The 14,513-nt window shown below is 39.0% G+C and overlaps 1 protein-coding gene across 4 annotated transcripts in view; it reads right to left on the bottom strand.

The window, feature by feature from the left end:
- LOC136830786 (Krueppel-like factor 8) overlaps positions 1-14,513 on the bottom strand; it is a 196,598-nt gene that overhangs the window by 110,613 nt on the left and 71,472 nt on the right. The window contains exon 2 of one of the 4 annotated variants that reach the window (XM_067090704.1): positions 11,613-11,656. The exons of the other annotated variants lie outside the window; for them this stretch is intronic. The gene's annotated coding sequence lies outside the window, so the exon portion shown is untranslated. The remainder of the gene's footprint in view (positions 1-11,612; positions 11,657-14,513) is intronic. 4 annotated transcript variants of the gene reach the window in all.

Here is a 14,513-nt window from a genome sequence, read left to right as displayed (position 1 = left end):
TGAAAAGGAAATGAGATAGGAGGGGGAGTGGAGGGTGAAAAGGAAATGGGATAGGAGGGGGAGTGGAGGGTGAAAAGGAAATGGGATAGGAGGGGGAGTGGAGGGTGAAAAGGAAATGAGATAGGAGGGGGACTGGAGGGTGAAAAGGAAATGAGATAGGAGGGATACTGGCAGGTGAAAAGGAAATGGGATAGGAGGGGGAGTGGAGGGTGAATATGGAATGGGATAGGAGGGGGATTGGCAGGTGAATACGGAATAGGATAGGAGTGGGAGTCTGCATTAGGATATGGAACGTGATAGGAGGGGTATTGGCAGGTGAAAAGGAAGTGGGATAGGAGGGGGAGTGGAAGGTGAAAAGGGAATGGGATAGGAGAGATGTTGGCAGGTGAAAAGGAAATGAGATAGGAGGGGGAGTGGAGGGTGAAAAGGAAATGGGATAGGAGGGGGAGAGGAGGGTGAATAGGGAATGGGATAGGATTGTTATTGGCAGGTGAAAAGGAAATGAGATAGGAGGGGAGTGGAGGGTGAAAAGGAAATGAGATAGGAGGGGGGAGTGGACGGTGAAAAGGAAATGAGATAGGAGGGGGAGGACGGTGAAAAGGAAATGGGATAGGAGGGGGAGAGGAGGGTGAATAGGGAATGGGATAGGAGGGTTATTGGCAGGTGAAAAGGAAATGAGATAGGAGGGGGAGTGGAGGGTGAAAAGGAAATGGGATAGGAGGGGGAGTGGAGGGTGAAAAGGAAATGAGATAGGAGGGGGAGTGGAGGGTGAAAAGGAAATGGGATAGGAGGGGGAGTGGAGGGTGAAAAGGAAATGGGATAGGAGGGGAGTGGAGGGTGAAAAGGAAATGAGATAGGAGGGGGAGTGGAGGGTGAAAAGGAAATGAGATATGGAGGGGGAAATGTGGAGGGTGAAAAGGAAATGAGATAGGAGGGGGAGTGGAAGGTGAAAAGGAAATGGGATAGGAGGGGGAGTGGAGGGTGAATAGGGAATGGGATAGGAGGGTTATTGGCCGGTGAAAAGGAAATGGGATAGGAGGGGGAGTGGAGGGTGAATATGGAATGGGATAAGAGGGGGATTGGCAGGTGAATATGGAATAGGATAGGAGTGGGAGTCTGCATTAGGATATGGAACGTGATAGGAGGGGGAGTGGCAGGTGAAAATAGGATGTACCGTAATGACAGAAGTGAATGGCAGAGTGAATATAATATGAAGGAGGAGTGGCAGGGTATAGAAAGGAGATGTATTGTGATGGGGAATGGGAGGGGTGGCAGCAAGGTGTGGGACTGAGGGGCGGTGGTAATAGCGAAGAGACAAACGCGCCATTTATTCCCTCTATAGACTCTTGCCAAGGAGAGGGAAGATAAGATAGGTGGAGGGAGGGAGGGAGGGAGAGGTACATTCTACGAGGTGGTGCAGGGCGCGACAGCCATGGAGAGAGAGAGAGAGAGAGAGAGAGAGAGAGAGAGAGAGAGAGAGAGAGAGAGAGAGGAGTACGTAACATAAGCAGCAATGAAGCTAAATATATCAAAACTAAAACGCAGTTTATAAAAAAAAATACATCTCTGACCCAAGAGATAAAAAAATAAAATAAAATACATGAATAGAAAGCATTGTAGTTAATGGCCTCATTACCACACTCATTAACCCCACTATTGCTCACCAAGTCTCTCTCTCTCTCTCTCTCTCTCTCTCTCTCTCTCTTTCAGGGGTTAATTAAACGCGCAATGGGGGCGTAAGGCTAAGAGACACGTCGTTGTAGCTCAGGAAAGACTGATGACGCAATGGAAGACAATAGCAAACTATAAGGTATGAATTAATGAGATGGATGGAACATACCAACGCATGAACGATAGTTAGAAGATATTATATCTTATCATTTAATGACTGCAGCATAAGATTCGACTGAAAAAATATATACATATATACATACGAACACACACACATATACGTGTGTATATATATAGATAGAGAGATAGAAAATAAAAAAAAAACAGAAAACTGACTTTCATAAGAGTGCTCTCTCTCTCTCTCTCTCTCACGCACACGCACACACACACACACACACACACACACACACACACACACACATATATATATATATATATATATATATATATATATATATATATATATATAAACATGTCCATGTGACAAATGAGCACTATAAAAAAATTGTCTAATAAAAAACACACCTGTAATCGAAACAACATCTGGTAGTGGAATAATCTACATTTTTAAAGGACTCTCATCCAAGTACTATGTAATTAAAGAGAGAGAGAGAGAGAGAGAGAGAGAGAGAGAGAGAGAGAGAGAGAGAGAGAGAGCGGACATAATAAGAGATAAGTTACAAGGAACGCAATCAAAAGATATTCAATAGAACTAATTATACGGCAGCAAAGGCTTTGTACAGGCAGCCTACGCTGGCGCGTTCTCTCTCTCTCTCTCTCTCTCTCTCTCTCTCTCTCTCTCTCTCTCTCTCTCTCACATCATTTTCATTTCTGTTGCGCGAGAGACAATGCCTTTACGACTGCACACGGCGGCCCTGTAAAACGGATCTCCAAATCCCCGCTGGGATTAACGGAACCGAATCCCTCCTTCATGGGAAATAAGGATATCCTTAATGAATAACTCCCCATTAGACAAGCAGCGAAAGAAACTCCTCCCTCGCACACTGAGGCCTTTAAAGACTGGAGGAAATGAGCGTGGCTAGAATGAGGATGAGGAAGCAGGGGAGGAGGGGGAAGGGGGAGGGTTCAAAAACAGTTGAGCATCGCGCACACAACAAAAAAGACAAAAGAAAAATGCCTGCAATTATCTACCTGATTGTGTGAGTGAGGGAGCCACCACCCCTCCCCTCTCAAGTCTTCCCACTTGCACTCCCTTACCTGTCCCTCCTCCTACGCACTCCCCTCTATCCTTCTTCCCCTCCCCTCCCCGCTACCATCCATTTCTTCTTGTCTTCTTTCCTTCCTCCACCACCCCCTCTCAATCCTCTTCATCTTCAGCCGTCACACCCACTCACTTCACCCCCATCATCACTCTCTCCCCCCCTCCCCCGTTCCCCTCCCCCCACGTACATTCCTTCAGGGGATTTCACTAACAGAACCTCGGCAAGATTATGTGCAGTCCTGGCCAAAATTAAACAAGTGATGGGAAATAAGATTTATATTCCCTTAATAATAATAATTTACACCTTAAACATTTTTATGGCATGATTCGAGTGAAATACGTCGAGTTTGCACGCTCATAAACATTTCAATTAAAATATCAGATTTCACTATTTCACCATATAAGTCCAAATTGCAATGTATTTTGTAAATACACTGAGCAATACTCACTAAATATGGTTGCGAAAATACACAAACGTGATGGATGACTCGTCCTTCAATATACAATGTAACTTCATGAAATTTCTCATTATATTCACTGACACGTGAACCTGGTTTCCTTAGATTATTGACGAATTAGTCAACAGGTTAAAAATATCCCTTTCAACTATTTACGCACTGTCATGGATATATTCTACCCATCCAAACACATTATTATTATTATTATTATTATTATTATTATTATTATTATTACTCAGAATATGAACCCTATTCATATGGAACAATCCTAAAGGGGCCATTAACTTGAAATTCAAGCTTTCAAAGAATATGGTGTTCATTAGAAAGAAGTAAGAGGAAGTAAAAGGAAGTGCATAAAGAGGAGATTACACTTAAGAAAGAAAAAAATAAAAATAGATAAAAATGTATTCAAATGCAAGGAGAATAGTATTAGGGTAGTAATGCATTGAACCTTCGCTTGAACTTCTGAAGTTCCAACTGCACATCCTCTGGGAGGTTGTTCCACAGTCCAATGGTGTGAGGAATAAAGGACCTCCGGAACTGAGAAGTTCGGCGTGTGTATGTATATATATATATATATATATATATATATATATATATATATATATATATATATATATATATATATATATATATATATATATATATATATATATATATATATATATATATATATATATATATATATATATATATATATATATATATATATATATATATATACACACATACACACACACACAAGTCCGACCAGCGAATGCGAACTCATATTAATAAAATCACTGACCGTGTATCGTCGTCTCTCATCAGAAAACACAATTATAATTCCTCGTTTCTCCTTTATCTCGATGAAATGCTCATTCGCTTCTCGTGACAATAATGGCCACTTACTTCTTTGTTCCTCCTGCCCATCATCTTTGTTCCCGATAAGGACTCTCTTGTCGATTAACATTCAGTGTCAACAGACCTCTTTTTTTTTTTTTTTTTTTTTTTTTTTTTTTGCTTCCTTTGTAACGTGTTTCAATTTTACGTTTTTGTTTCCTTTGTTTATATAATGTATTTGGGAGTTTGTACCGTTTTTTCAGCATCAGTTAATAATGTGTTATCACATGATTTTTCCTTTCTATATCTTAACGTGCCGTTTTGTCTTTCTTTGTTTATTACGTGTTTTAATTTATCGCCTTCTTCTTCATTTGTTTACAATAAATTTGAAACTGCACGTTTTCTTTCTTTGTTTTAAGGTATTTAAATGTACGGCTTCTATCCCACGGCTTATAATTTTTTACATTACTGTTCATTCTTCCTCGTCCCAAGTATGGATAAAAATGATCGAATAATCATAAGACTGAAGCCTAGATCACAAGTCCGGATAAATAAGAGGGGTTGAGGCTTACGTCAAAGACTTGGCCCCGTGAAAACATTAAGCCCTACTAGAACGGTACAGTACAGAAGCCAAAAGTTTTTTTTTTATTGCTTATAAAACAATCAGCATTCTGTCTTTCCTGAACAGCGATAAAATCTTCAGTTCAATCTCGCATCTTCCATTCTGCCATATGGCAGTGTCTTTAGATGCTTCTTGTTTAATTTTTTTATTTCTGCCGTTAATTACTTTACTAAAGCACCAGCCCCAATTTTTCTACTTTTTTTAATTTACCGTCAGGGCTTATGATTTCGTCTAATCTTCGCAAGCAGTCAGGTGTGTAATCCACGGCAATTTCCTAAAATTTCACAAAGACTATTTTCATCATTAAGACTCAATTCGTGTCGTACCATTCTGGCAAATGTCTTCTCTTACACCTAAATTTCTATTCAAATAAATTTCTGCTAACACCATCAGTGCGAGTAAATCGCTTTGCATTTTCATCCTTCATGTTTTAATCCTATGAATATTAAATTACCGTAATCACCATTAGTATGTTCAAATCCTCTAGCATGTATAAAATGCTCGTCATCCCCAACTGATAATTAACGTCTTTTACATAAACTACATTATTTACTTTTATTCTTGCAAGTACATCGGACAAAACAACCACAAAGCTTAACAAATGACTGTACTCTTCATTATATACAACTGTCCTTCCCGTCGGCCTTCACTTCCAAAATGTATGGCTTGTTCCTCTCATTCTTATCTGTACGCTGGACGAGCAACAGCCGCCATGCTCAACAATTTGTCATCATCTTTCCCCCGTCTCTCATCTGTCACGAACAGCAGCTTACTTTCCCCCCATCGCTTCTGATTCCTCTTAATGATGCTCGTACTCGTCTTTGTAAAGCCGAAGGCCCACTTTCCTTTAATCCCTTATTATCTCCACCTTCATCCAAACATTCATTTTTCTTCCGCTTGGCAAGACTGTCAAAACAGCCCTATTCAGCTCTGTAGCTTCCTGCAAAGAGAGAGAGAGAGAGAGAGAGAGAGAGAGAGAGAGAGAGAGAGAGAGAGAGAGAGAGAGAGAGAGATTTTCCGTTATCTGCATAATAACCCGAATCCAACTGGACACCGTGTAACTGTTAATAGTGAACATTTTAAAAGGACTGAGAAGGTTGATTGATAGCATCACCCAGCATTTTGTGGCATAAAAAAATGCATCTTTTTACCGCAATATTCCAAACTTCAAAGCATGCCTCAGAGAAGTGTCTTCAAACCCCATCATCATCTACTTTGCAAAGACGTTTAAAGATATGATGGCATAACCAGATTCAGTTCGTTAGTTTACATTTTCATTCACCAAAAGCTTTTAGGGTTCAGCATCCAACCCCTTGATATTGACATCTTTTCTCAGCTACACAGCATCTAAACCTGATTTTTTAAATCAGTACACATTGTTATGTCAGATCTATATATAAGACATTCACATATCATGACGTTAAAGAAAAACCTGATTTTTTTTAATCAGTCCACATTGTTATGTCAGATCTATATATAAGACATTCACATATCATGATGACGTTAAAGAATGAGTTCTTGTACATTTCACATCTGGAAAGCCGTTCGATTCTAATATACTCATCTGTGATTGCAACAGGCGCTATCACAATAACAATTTGCATTCAAGCACACACTCATCTAAACACAACCACACCTTGGAGACACAAAGTTGCTTAGCTACATCTTTGGATACTGAATGGTAACTAAACCGTCTCAATTTCTAAAGTAAATACGATAACCATCTCACGCAGTTGCTGTTATTACAACTATCTCTCTCTCTCTCTCCAAGGACAAGCAATTCAAATGGGTTCACCCACTTTAAACGCACAATCACACAGGCAAAAAGTAAACGCGATTCAATCGCAAGCGGCCCCACTGGAAGTCATTATCTAATAAAAGAAGAAAAATGCAAAACGCTTCTGAAATCATCTTTTGATGTTTTAGAGCGCAGTCACATAACTTCAAGTGGGAAATAATCATAATGCAAGCAGGGTGTGACGAAGAATCAAGAACAAGGGTATCGGAAGAAGAAGTAGAAGGAAGATGAAGAAGTGCTTAAAAAAAGGAGTGAGTCGGGGGTGGCTGCACAAGAGTGGTTGTATGGGGGGGGAGATAGAGTAGGATGGCGTGGGGAGGGGGGGTTAGTAGTAGTACGAGAAGCGGTGGAGGAAGAGAAGGAAGATGAGTGAGTGGGTGGAGTAGGTGGAGAAGGAGGAAGAAGAGCTGCCCTCACTCCGGACACACTGATGTAGGAAGGTCATCCACTTTTTCCTGTTTCTTTTCCATTACTTTTTGTTCGAGACCCAAGGACGGGACCAACGCGGCTCTGGAGCAAATAAATACACACATTAACTGCAATACCAGTCCCGGCAACCCCTCCCAAATGTTAGCGACCCCCTAACCATCCCCCCAACCCTTTACAATCTTAACAAGTCCCCTCTTCCCATCACTGCAATACAAATGGGGTAATCGTGAACTCATTATGGGCGTGAGAGAGGCCCCATGCAAGCTGTGGGAACAAACAGAGGAGGAGGAAGACAGCGGTGACATGTATATTAAATATCTCGAGGAACAAATGTTAGCGCTAGTAAACAGACAGATGCATAAAATACGAAATATATATAATATTTACTAGCGAACAGCCTTCTGTGTGGGTCTATGAAGAAGCAGAGCTTGTGTTATCTGAACAAAGGTTCATCTTTATTTCAAAATTAAGCAACGTAGATGGCAGAAACGTTGTCTCATCTTCCTGTGGAGTCACTTTTGTTGAAATTTTTTTTAAAAAAGCAACTCAAGGCTTATGGCATGCAGACGGACGAAATATATAATAAGATACAAACCGAACTACCTTACTTCACGCGTATAAAATGGTGAAAATGGTTCAGACCCTTCAGTATACCACAAACGTCAGAACTTGACAAACAAGGAGGGACGAAAATACAACGTGGAACCCCATTAATATACCAACGTACGAGGACTGACACACAAAACATCACTGCAAATTATATTCATTTATTAACTTACATGCTAACTTCAAAGTCATTCCACTCCTACAAACAGACATTTCTCTAAGTCTATGCATAAAATATAGATCCAACTTCTAGAAACTTGCTCGTACACGTCACTATTCCCTTTCTATTCTTATGCAATCAACAACAACACCAACAGCCAGCGAGTCAATCGTGTCTCGAGCGTAACCGTGTACTCCTCCACCAAGCGCGTACCTTCACTCAGCAACCTGCAGCTGGAGCCAGGGTCATTACAAAAGATAACAATCCGACAAACGGGAGGGACTGGTGTAGGAAGCGGACTTGTTGGCTCGTCAAAAAGGCCCCTTCCTTGGATGCTATAACAGCTAGAGGACTGAAGGGTGATGCTAAAGACGCCCTCCTTAATTGCTACTAGAAGGGAGAATGCTGGCAGATCAGAAGGACTCCTACTTAGATGCTAATGGCGAGAAGGCACGAGGCAACAGAGAATGAGAAGAACTTCTCAGTTCCAGAGGTCTTTTATTCCTCACACCGTTAACTGAGGATGTTGTGTTGCTAGAACCTCAAAAGTTCGAACGGAAAAAGCAATGCATTGTTACCCTAAAACAATTCACTTTGTATCATACTAATTTGTTTATATTTTTATCTATTTATTTATCAAAGTTGATTAACCACCCTGTATTTTACTAATTTATTTATATTTCTATCTACTTATTTCTTAAAGTTATTAATGTCTTTCTATCTTTTCTAATTTTCTATAATTTCTATTCTCTTCTGTAACTTCTTTCAAATGAACACCATGTTCTTTGGGAGCTTGAATTTCAAGTCAAAGGGTTTATCATGCACATAATAACAATAATAATAATAATAATAATAATAATAATAATAATAATAATAATAATAACAACAACATGGCCGTGCGTTCAAAAATAGGAATAAAAAATCAAGGGCATCGGATACAAACAGCAGAGAAAACATGAAAAATAAAGTGAGTAAAAAAAAAAAAAGGCATCTAAATCTGGAGGTCAGAACAAGAGTAATACTGCTGAATAATAACGAAAGAATTGTAACGAGATATAGTGAAAAAAAGGTAAATTGGCCTTCAGAAGGAAAACTTTCCTTTAATAGGATAAAATGCCTGTAATTGTTTATAAATGAGAGAGAGAGAGAGAGAGAGAGAGAGAGAGAGAGAGAGAGAGAGAGAGAGAGAGAGAGAGAGAGAGAGTCCAGTGTAAAAGAAAAGGAAACAATAACATACTGAGATCACTCGAGAGAGAACAGAGAGAGAGAGAGAGAGAGAGAGAGAGAGAGAGAGAGAGAGAGAGAGAGAGAGAATCCAATGTAAAAAGAGAAGGAAACAACAACATACTGAGATCACTCAGGCAAAGAGAGAGAGAGAGAGAGAGAGAGAGAGTGTAAAAAAAGAGAAATAAACAATAACATCTGAGATCATTCGAGCATACCTTGATGACCTTGATGGTGATGATATGCTTACCTTTACACGCTCTGGATATTTCATCAATACTTTATTATATGTTCTCCATAACCAAAACCAAATATATAGATATATAAAAAACGTGTGACGATTCTAATTGATAAATGTCGACCCTAATCTTTCTACTGATAAATGTCGACCCTAATCTTTCTATCTCCTCGTCATTCCTTTTTCATACACTTTACAACTCACTTCCACATTCTCCTCTACACTCTCTCTCACCCCTCAAGTTACTTATTCCGGCCTAGTTTGCTTGCTTGCTTGTAACGGCCACCCAGGGAGAAATAGTTTTTGCCGAGGCAAGGTCAGCTTAATATAACAATAACTATCACTCAAATAATATGTTTAACTAAATCCATAAAAATGATGTCTGCGACAAAGTACAGGAGTGCTTACATAAAGGAACTACGAACAAGAATTCGTGTTTCTAACAACCTGTCGATGTATCGAAATTGTTTACCTTCTAGCGTCTCACCAATGCATAAGTCAAGCGTGCGCGCGACAGGTTAACAGGCTTTGGTGAAAAGTATCCACCCAATTTCGTTGGCAGAGTTATAAGGAACATTAACGGGAGGGTGGAGGTACAAAGCAAGTTTGATTCCTAACAAATGTTAAATGTTAACTCACATTATCTCAGATTTATTCAAGTTGTGCCAAGATGCATCACATTTAATACACCATTAAAAATTAAATCATAAAAAAGCCTTTTATTTTTATACCATCGTTTCACTTTATTATTAAATATTCTATAATACTACCGCTCAACATACACCATTTAAAACTACGTCATAAAAAGTCTTATTTTTATATCATCGTTTCACTGCAATCTATTATGACATCTACTAACTAATACCACCGCTAAACATTCTAATTGTAACTCTCATGAAGAGAAGTAGGAAATTCAACACTATGCGTGGCCAAATTACTTTTTACCCAATAAACACCGACGCTTTCATTTTTCTCACTTTCTCTCACTCGCCGACTTGCAATTAAACGTCAGCGCAGGATGACAGACAAATACCATTTAAAACACGACAATGCGTGAATCTTTCCAAGTGAAAGCGACCGGCATGATTCTCTTCATTTAAAAATCTGTATATAGTCAACCTTCTCACCACGACTATGAAATAATTGGTCGTGCAATAATAATAATAATAATAATAATAATAATAATAATAATAATAATAATAATAATTATTATTATTATTATTATTATTATTATTATTATTACTATTATTATTATTATTATGCTATGAAATTCACAATCTCGTGAAAAAAGTTTGTGTAATAAAAATCCACAATTATACAGTAAACTATATTACTACGTAGTAATATAGTTTACTATATAATTGTGGATTTTTATTGCATAATAATAATAATAATAATAATAATAATAATAATAATAATAATAATAATAAAAAAACAACAACAACTTTGGTTTATACCCAGGCAAATAAGCGTATGAGCCAGGTGAGAATTAAGAGGTAACAAAAAATATAAATATTTTAGCTATGCCACGGATGCCGATAAAAATTCCACCAATGGAACTACCAACTCTAAGAACAGCAACTAACAAATACCATTAGCTGAGCCTCATTTCCATAAATAAACACCATTAACCGGATTAACTCTAGGAAGAAGAACTAGCAACAGAGTCTAAGAATCGTGCCAGCTGATTTGTTACTAAGCAAAGCCTACTACTATACCCTCTCCGCCCTTCTGGGTATCCAGGTTGTGTCCTGGGCGTGTCACCACGGCGCTGCCAAATCCAACGCTCTCAAGGGAATTGGAAAGTAGTGATTACAGATACCACGAAAATATTCGACTCTGGTATCTCTGTGGCAATCTCAAGATCCTGGAAGTTAGGAAGGATTGGTTAGGATGTACGAGTGGTGGTCTGTGATTCACCGGAGGAGGAGGAGGAGGAGGAGGAGAAGGAGGATTTGGGGAAAGGTTGAAGAGAGGACAAGAAAGGGCGAAAAATGAAAAGGGTTCTATAATGAATGGGTGTGGTGAGAGAAGGGTACAGGGAAGGGCTAATAACGCGTAAGTCTTTCGTGGCGAAGGGACAGGATGCCACCTATCACCTGCTCGCATAACTCTGGTGTGCCAACTGAGCTAGAAAAGGTACAATAATCTTGGTGTTCCTTGTGCGATATAATAACTAGATTACATCAACACCATGAAAATGTTTAAATGTGGCGCCCACCCAACAAGACAATAACTCTCAAACAATTCTTTCTTTTATAATCCTACCAGCCAAAAAGAGTGGAAAGAATTATGCAGATGTAAATGTATATAATTATACCCTAAAACGTTTAAGGCATATATAAAAGTTTTACTACGTTACCATACGACTCGTGATGACTCCGCCACAATGGAATGTTCACCAACCTGCAAAAGAAGAAAATTACATTAAAACACTCATCATTACAAACTCACCATTACAAAACTGCAACAGCGCCACAAGGGCTTACCTTAAAATAGCCTCGACCCTTACTACATCAATTCCTAGAATTCTCTCCTTTTCACCGCCCAGATAACTTTCTTTTCATAGGAGGAGCTATCAATTAGAGGCACGGATACGGGATCCACGAAATTTCCTAACCGAAATCCCCTGGAGCCAAATCGAAGAAAAAGATGAACGGGAGATGGGGACTGGTATTGGACGCATACGTCCATAGGCCTAACGTAAACCCCACTATTATGTTTGTGACGGACCACTAGTCCTATCCCATCTAGACCGAAATTCAAAGCCCCTTTCACCCACAAAACACTATTAAGTAACGCCCAGAAAAAAAGTGGGCACTTTCCTATAGCTGACTATCAAGAGAGGCTGATCTGTGACGGTACAGGTAGCCCACAGTAAGCAATACAGTAGTTCCAACAGTTACAGTGACTACTTTCGTTGCACCTTGAGAAACTGAAGTTGTATATGAATACGATGTTTATCGTATACAAACCACAGTTAGGGCCAATGAGCATGAATGAAATGGTGATTGAAAGAAACGAATTCGACAAAAGTGCAAATGTATTCGGTAAAAAGTATATTGATTTTTATTTCTAATTTTTTTTAATCCATAATAATTTGTAAATATTGTAGGCATATAATTTTGTAACATTCTGGTATCCCACTTATGTAAATGAAATGTAATATTTTTCTAATTATGTAAATGAAATGTAATATTTTTCTTATTATGTAAAAGAAATGTAATATTTTTCTAATAAAAGATAAAAAAAAAATGAGCGCCACTTCGCTTGAGCATGCGCAGCAGGTATCCACACACACACACACACAAATGGAGTACAGTATAACTTCTGAATGAAGCGAACAAAACTACAAATACGATATTTGTAACTCTGGGCTAAGTGCGTGAGTGAGAACGTCAAGGAGGGGGGGTGGGGGAGGGAGGAAGAAAGCGCCTAAGAACCAGACACAACAAGAGGTTCTGGAACCACGCACCACGAAGTTCTGGAACCAAACGGAATGGCATGCGATTCGATGCGGCACCTTCGTCCCACGGCGAAGAATCATAGAAATCTAAACCCAAAAGACATCCCTGAATGGGATTCGATCTTAAAATGATGTTTAGTTCACTCTCACCTTCAGGATATTTCACTGACAATTATCTAATTAAACTTCTAATCAATTTACAGAATGTGAAAGACGCCTTGTGAAGAGACGCTCTGACATAATTATACAAATCAGCAAAAATCTTTCCTAAAAAAAATGTCAGGAAGTCTTTCCAAAGGTCATTAAGCATCAAGCAAATAAAAGTTTCATAAACGTCGGCTCTCAAGAAAACCTGCAATAGCCTCTAAGTACAGTTACTTCCTGAGCTTCCAAACTTAGAAGCGAAGACCAAAGGCCAGCAGTAGAGGTCAACTTCCAATTTTGCTCTTTTAAAGGCGCCTCGTTGAAGTTTTTTTTTTTAAGCAGCTTTGGAACAACAATAAAAATTACATTGTTTTTTTAGTACCGAAAAGGTCAAAATGATGAAGGAATTAACCCCAAAAACTTAAAAAATTATAAAAATATGAACATTTTCTACAAAAAGCTGCTCATACTATCAACTAGTCAAGGGTGCAACAAGTGTCTACAAATTTTTAAAAATTCCCCTTTTTTCATGTCAACTTTTGTGCAGATTTGCACAACAATAAAAACAGTAATTAAAATTCTTTTTTACACAAATGATTAATGAGATCTATTTTAACAAACCCATTCTTTGTTAAAAAAAAACTTTTGCAACAACTTTTGCCGCGTCACAATGTTTTTATAAAAGAATGAAAACACATACGCATACAAACAATAAGACTCAGAATGAAAATACCGCTACTGAAAATCATTACCAGAAATACCTTTCACAAAGACGTTACTTCTCACAAACACCGCCGCGCTGCCTCCCGACAACAAACAACCAGATTTCACCTACGCACTTCTTCAACTCGCTCTCCAGCGACCTACAATATCCATTCTATTAAAAAACAAGGCGACCAACAGCATCACCATCACCACCATCATTAGCAACAAAACCTAATTACGCGCTACCTCAAAACATATAATTAATTCTTCTCCCGAAAGGCCGTAAGGTAACCACCAAGGCCCGATAATATGACAGGTTGAGAGGAAGAGCTGGCGACACGGGGGAGGGGAGGAGCACAGTGGGTTGGGTGTTGGAGGGTGTGTGTGTGTTAGAAGATCACGTTTAAGTCAAAGAATAGGGTTACTGCAGTAGGTCCCATTTAACAAAACCAATTCAGGGATCCCCATATGGCCTAAAAACTCTCTTTTCAGGGGACCATTCCTCAATGTAGGCAACTCCACAAAATGATTCTTAAATTCATTTAACAACAACACTCGCCCCCTTTTCATAACCATAACCCAATTCATTTGCCCTTAAACCCAATCGCCACTCGCGACATTCCAAACCCATCCCAAATCCAGTACAAGCAAAACCAACCTCCGATCCAGGAGACCCCATAACAAAACCCTTATTCAAACATAATAACACACCCAAAAATACAGGAGGTCCAGGGTCACCATTACCCCCACCGGCCCCTCTAAGGTGGGGGAAGTAAGAGCGATTAGAAAGTCATCGATTTTCTGACCGCTTGGTTGACTACAAAAGAGGAAAAAAGCAACTTGAATACAAGTTAAAAAAAGATTATCAAAGACTTCTACCCTGGAGCTCTTGGGTGCAAGTTAATATTACTTCTAATCTGTTAACTTAAGAAGGTAAAAATTCTAATG

This window comes from Macrobrachium rosenbergii, chromosome 47, assembly GCF_040412425.1.
Source record: "Macrobrachium rosenbergii isolate ZJJX-2024 chromosome 47, ASM4041242v1, whole genome shotgun sequence".
Lineage (NCBI taxonomy): Eukaryota > Metazoa > Arthropoda > Malacostraca > Decapoda > Palaemonidae > Macrobrachium > Macrobrachium rosenbergii.
This window is presented reverse-complemented; position numbering and strand designations above follow the sequence as displayed.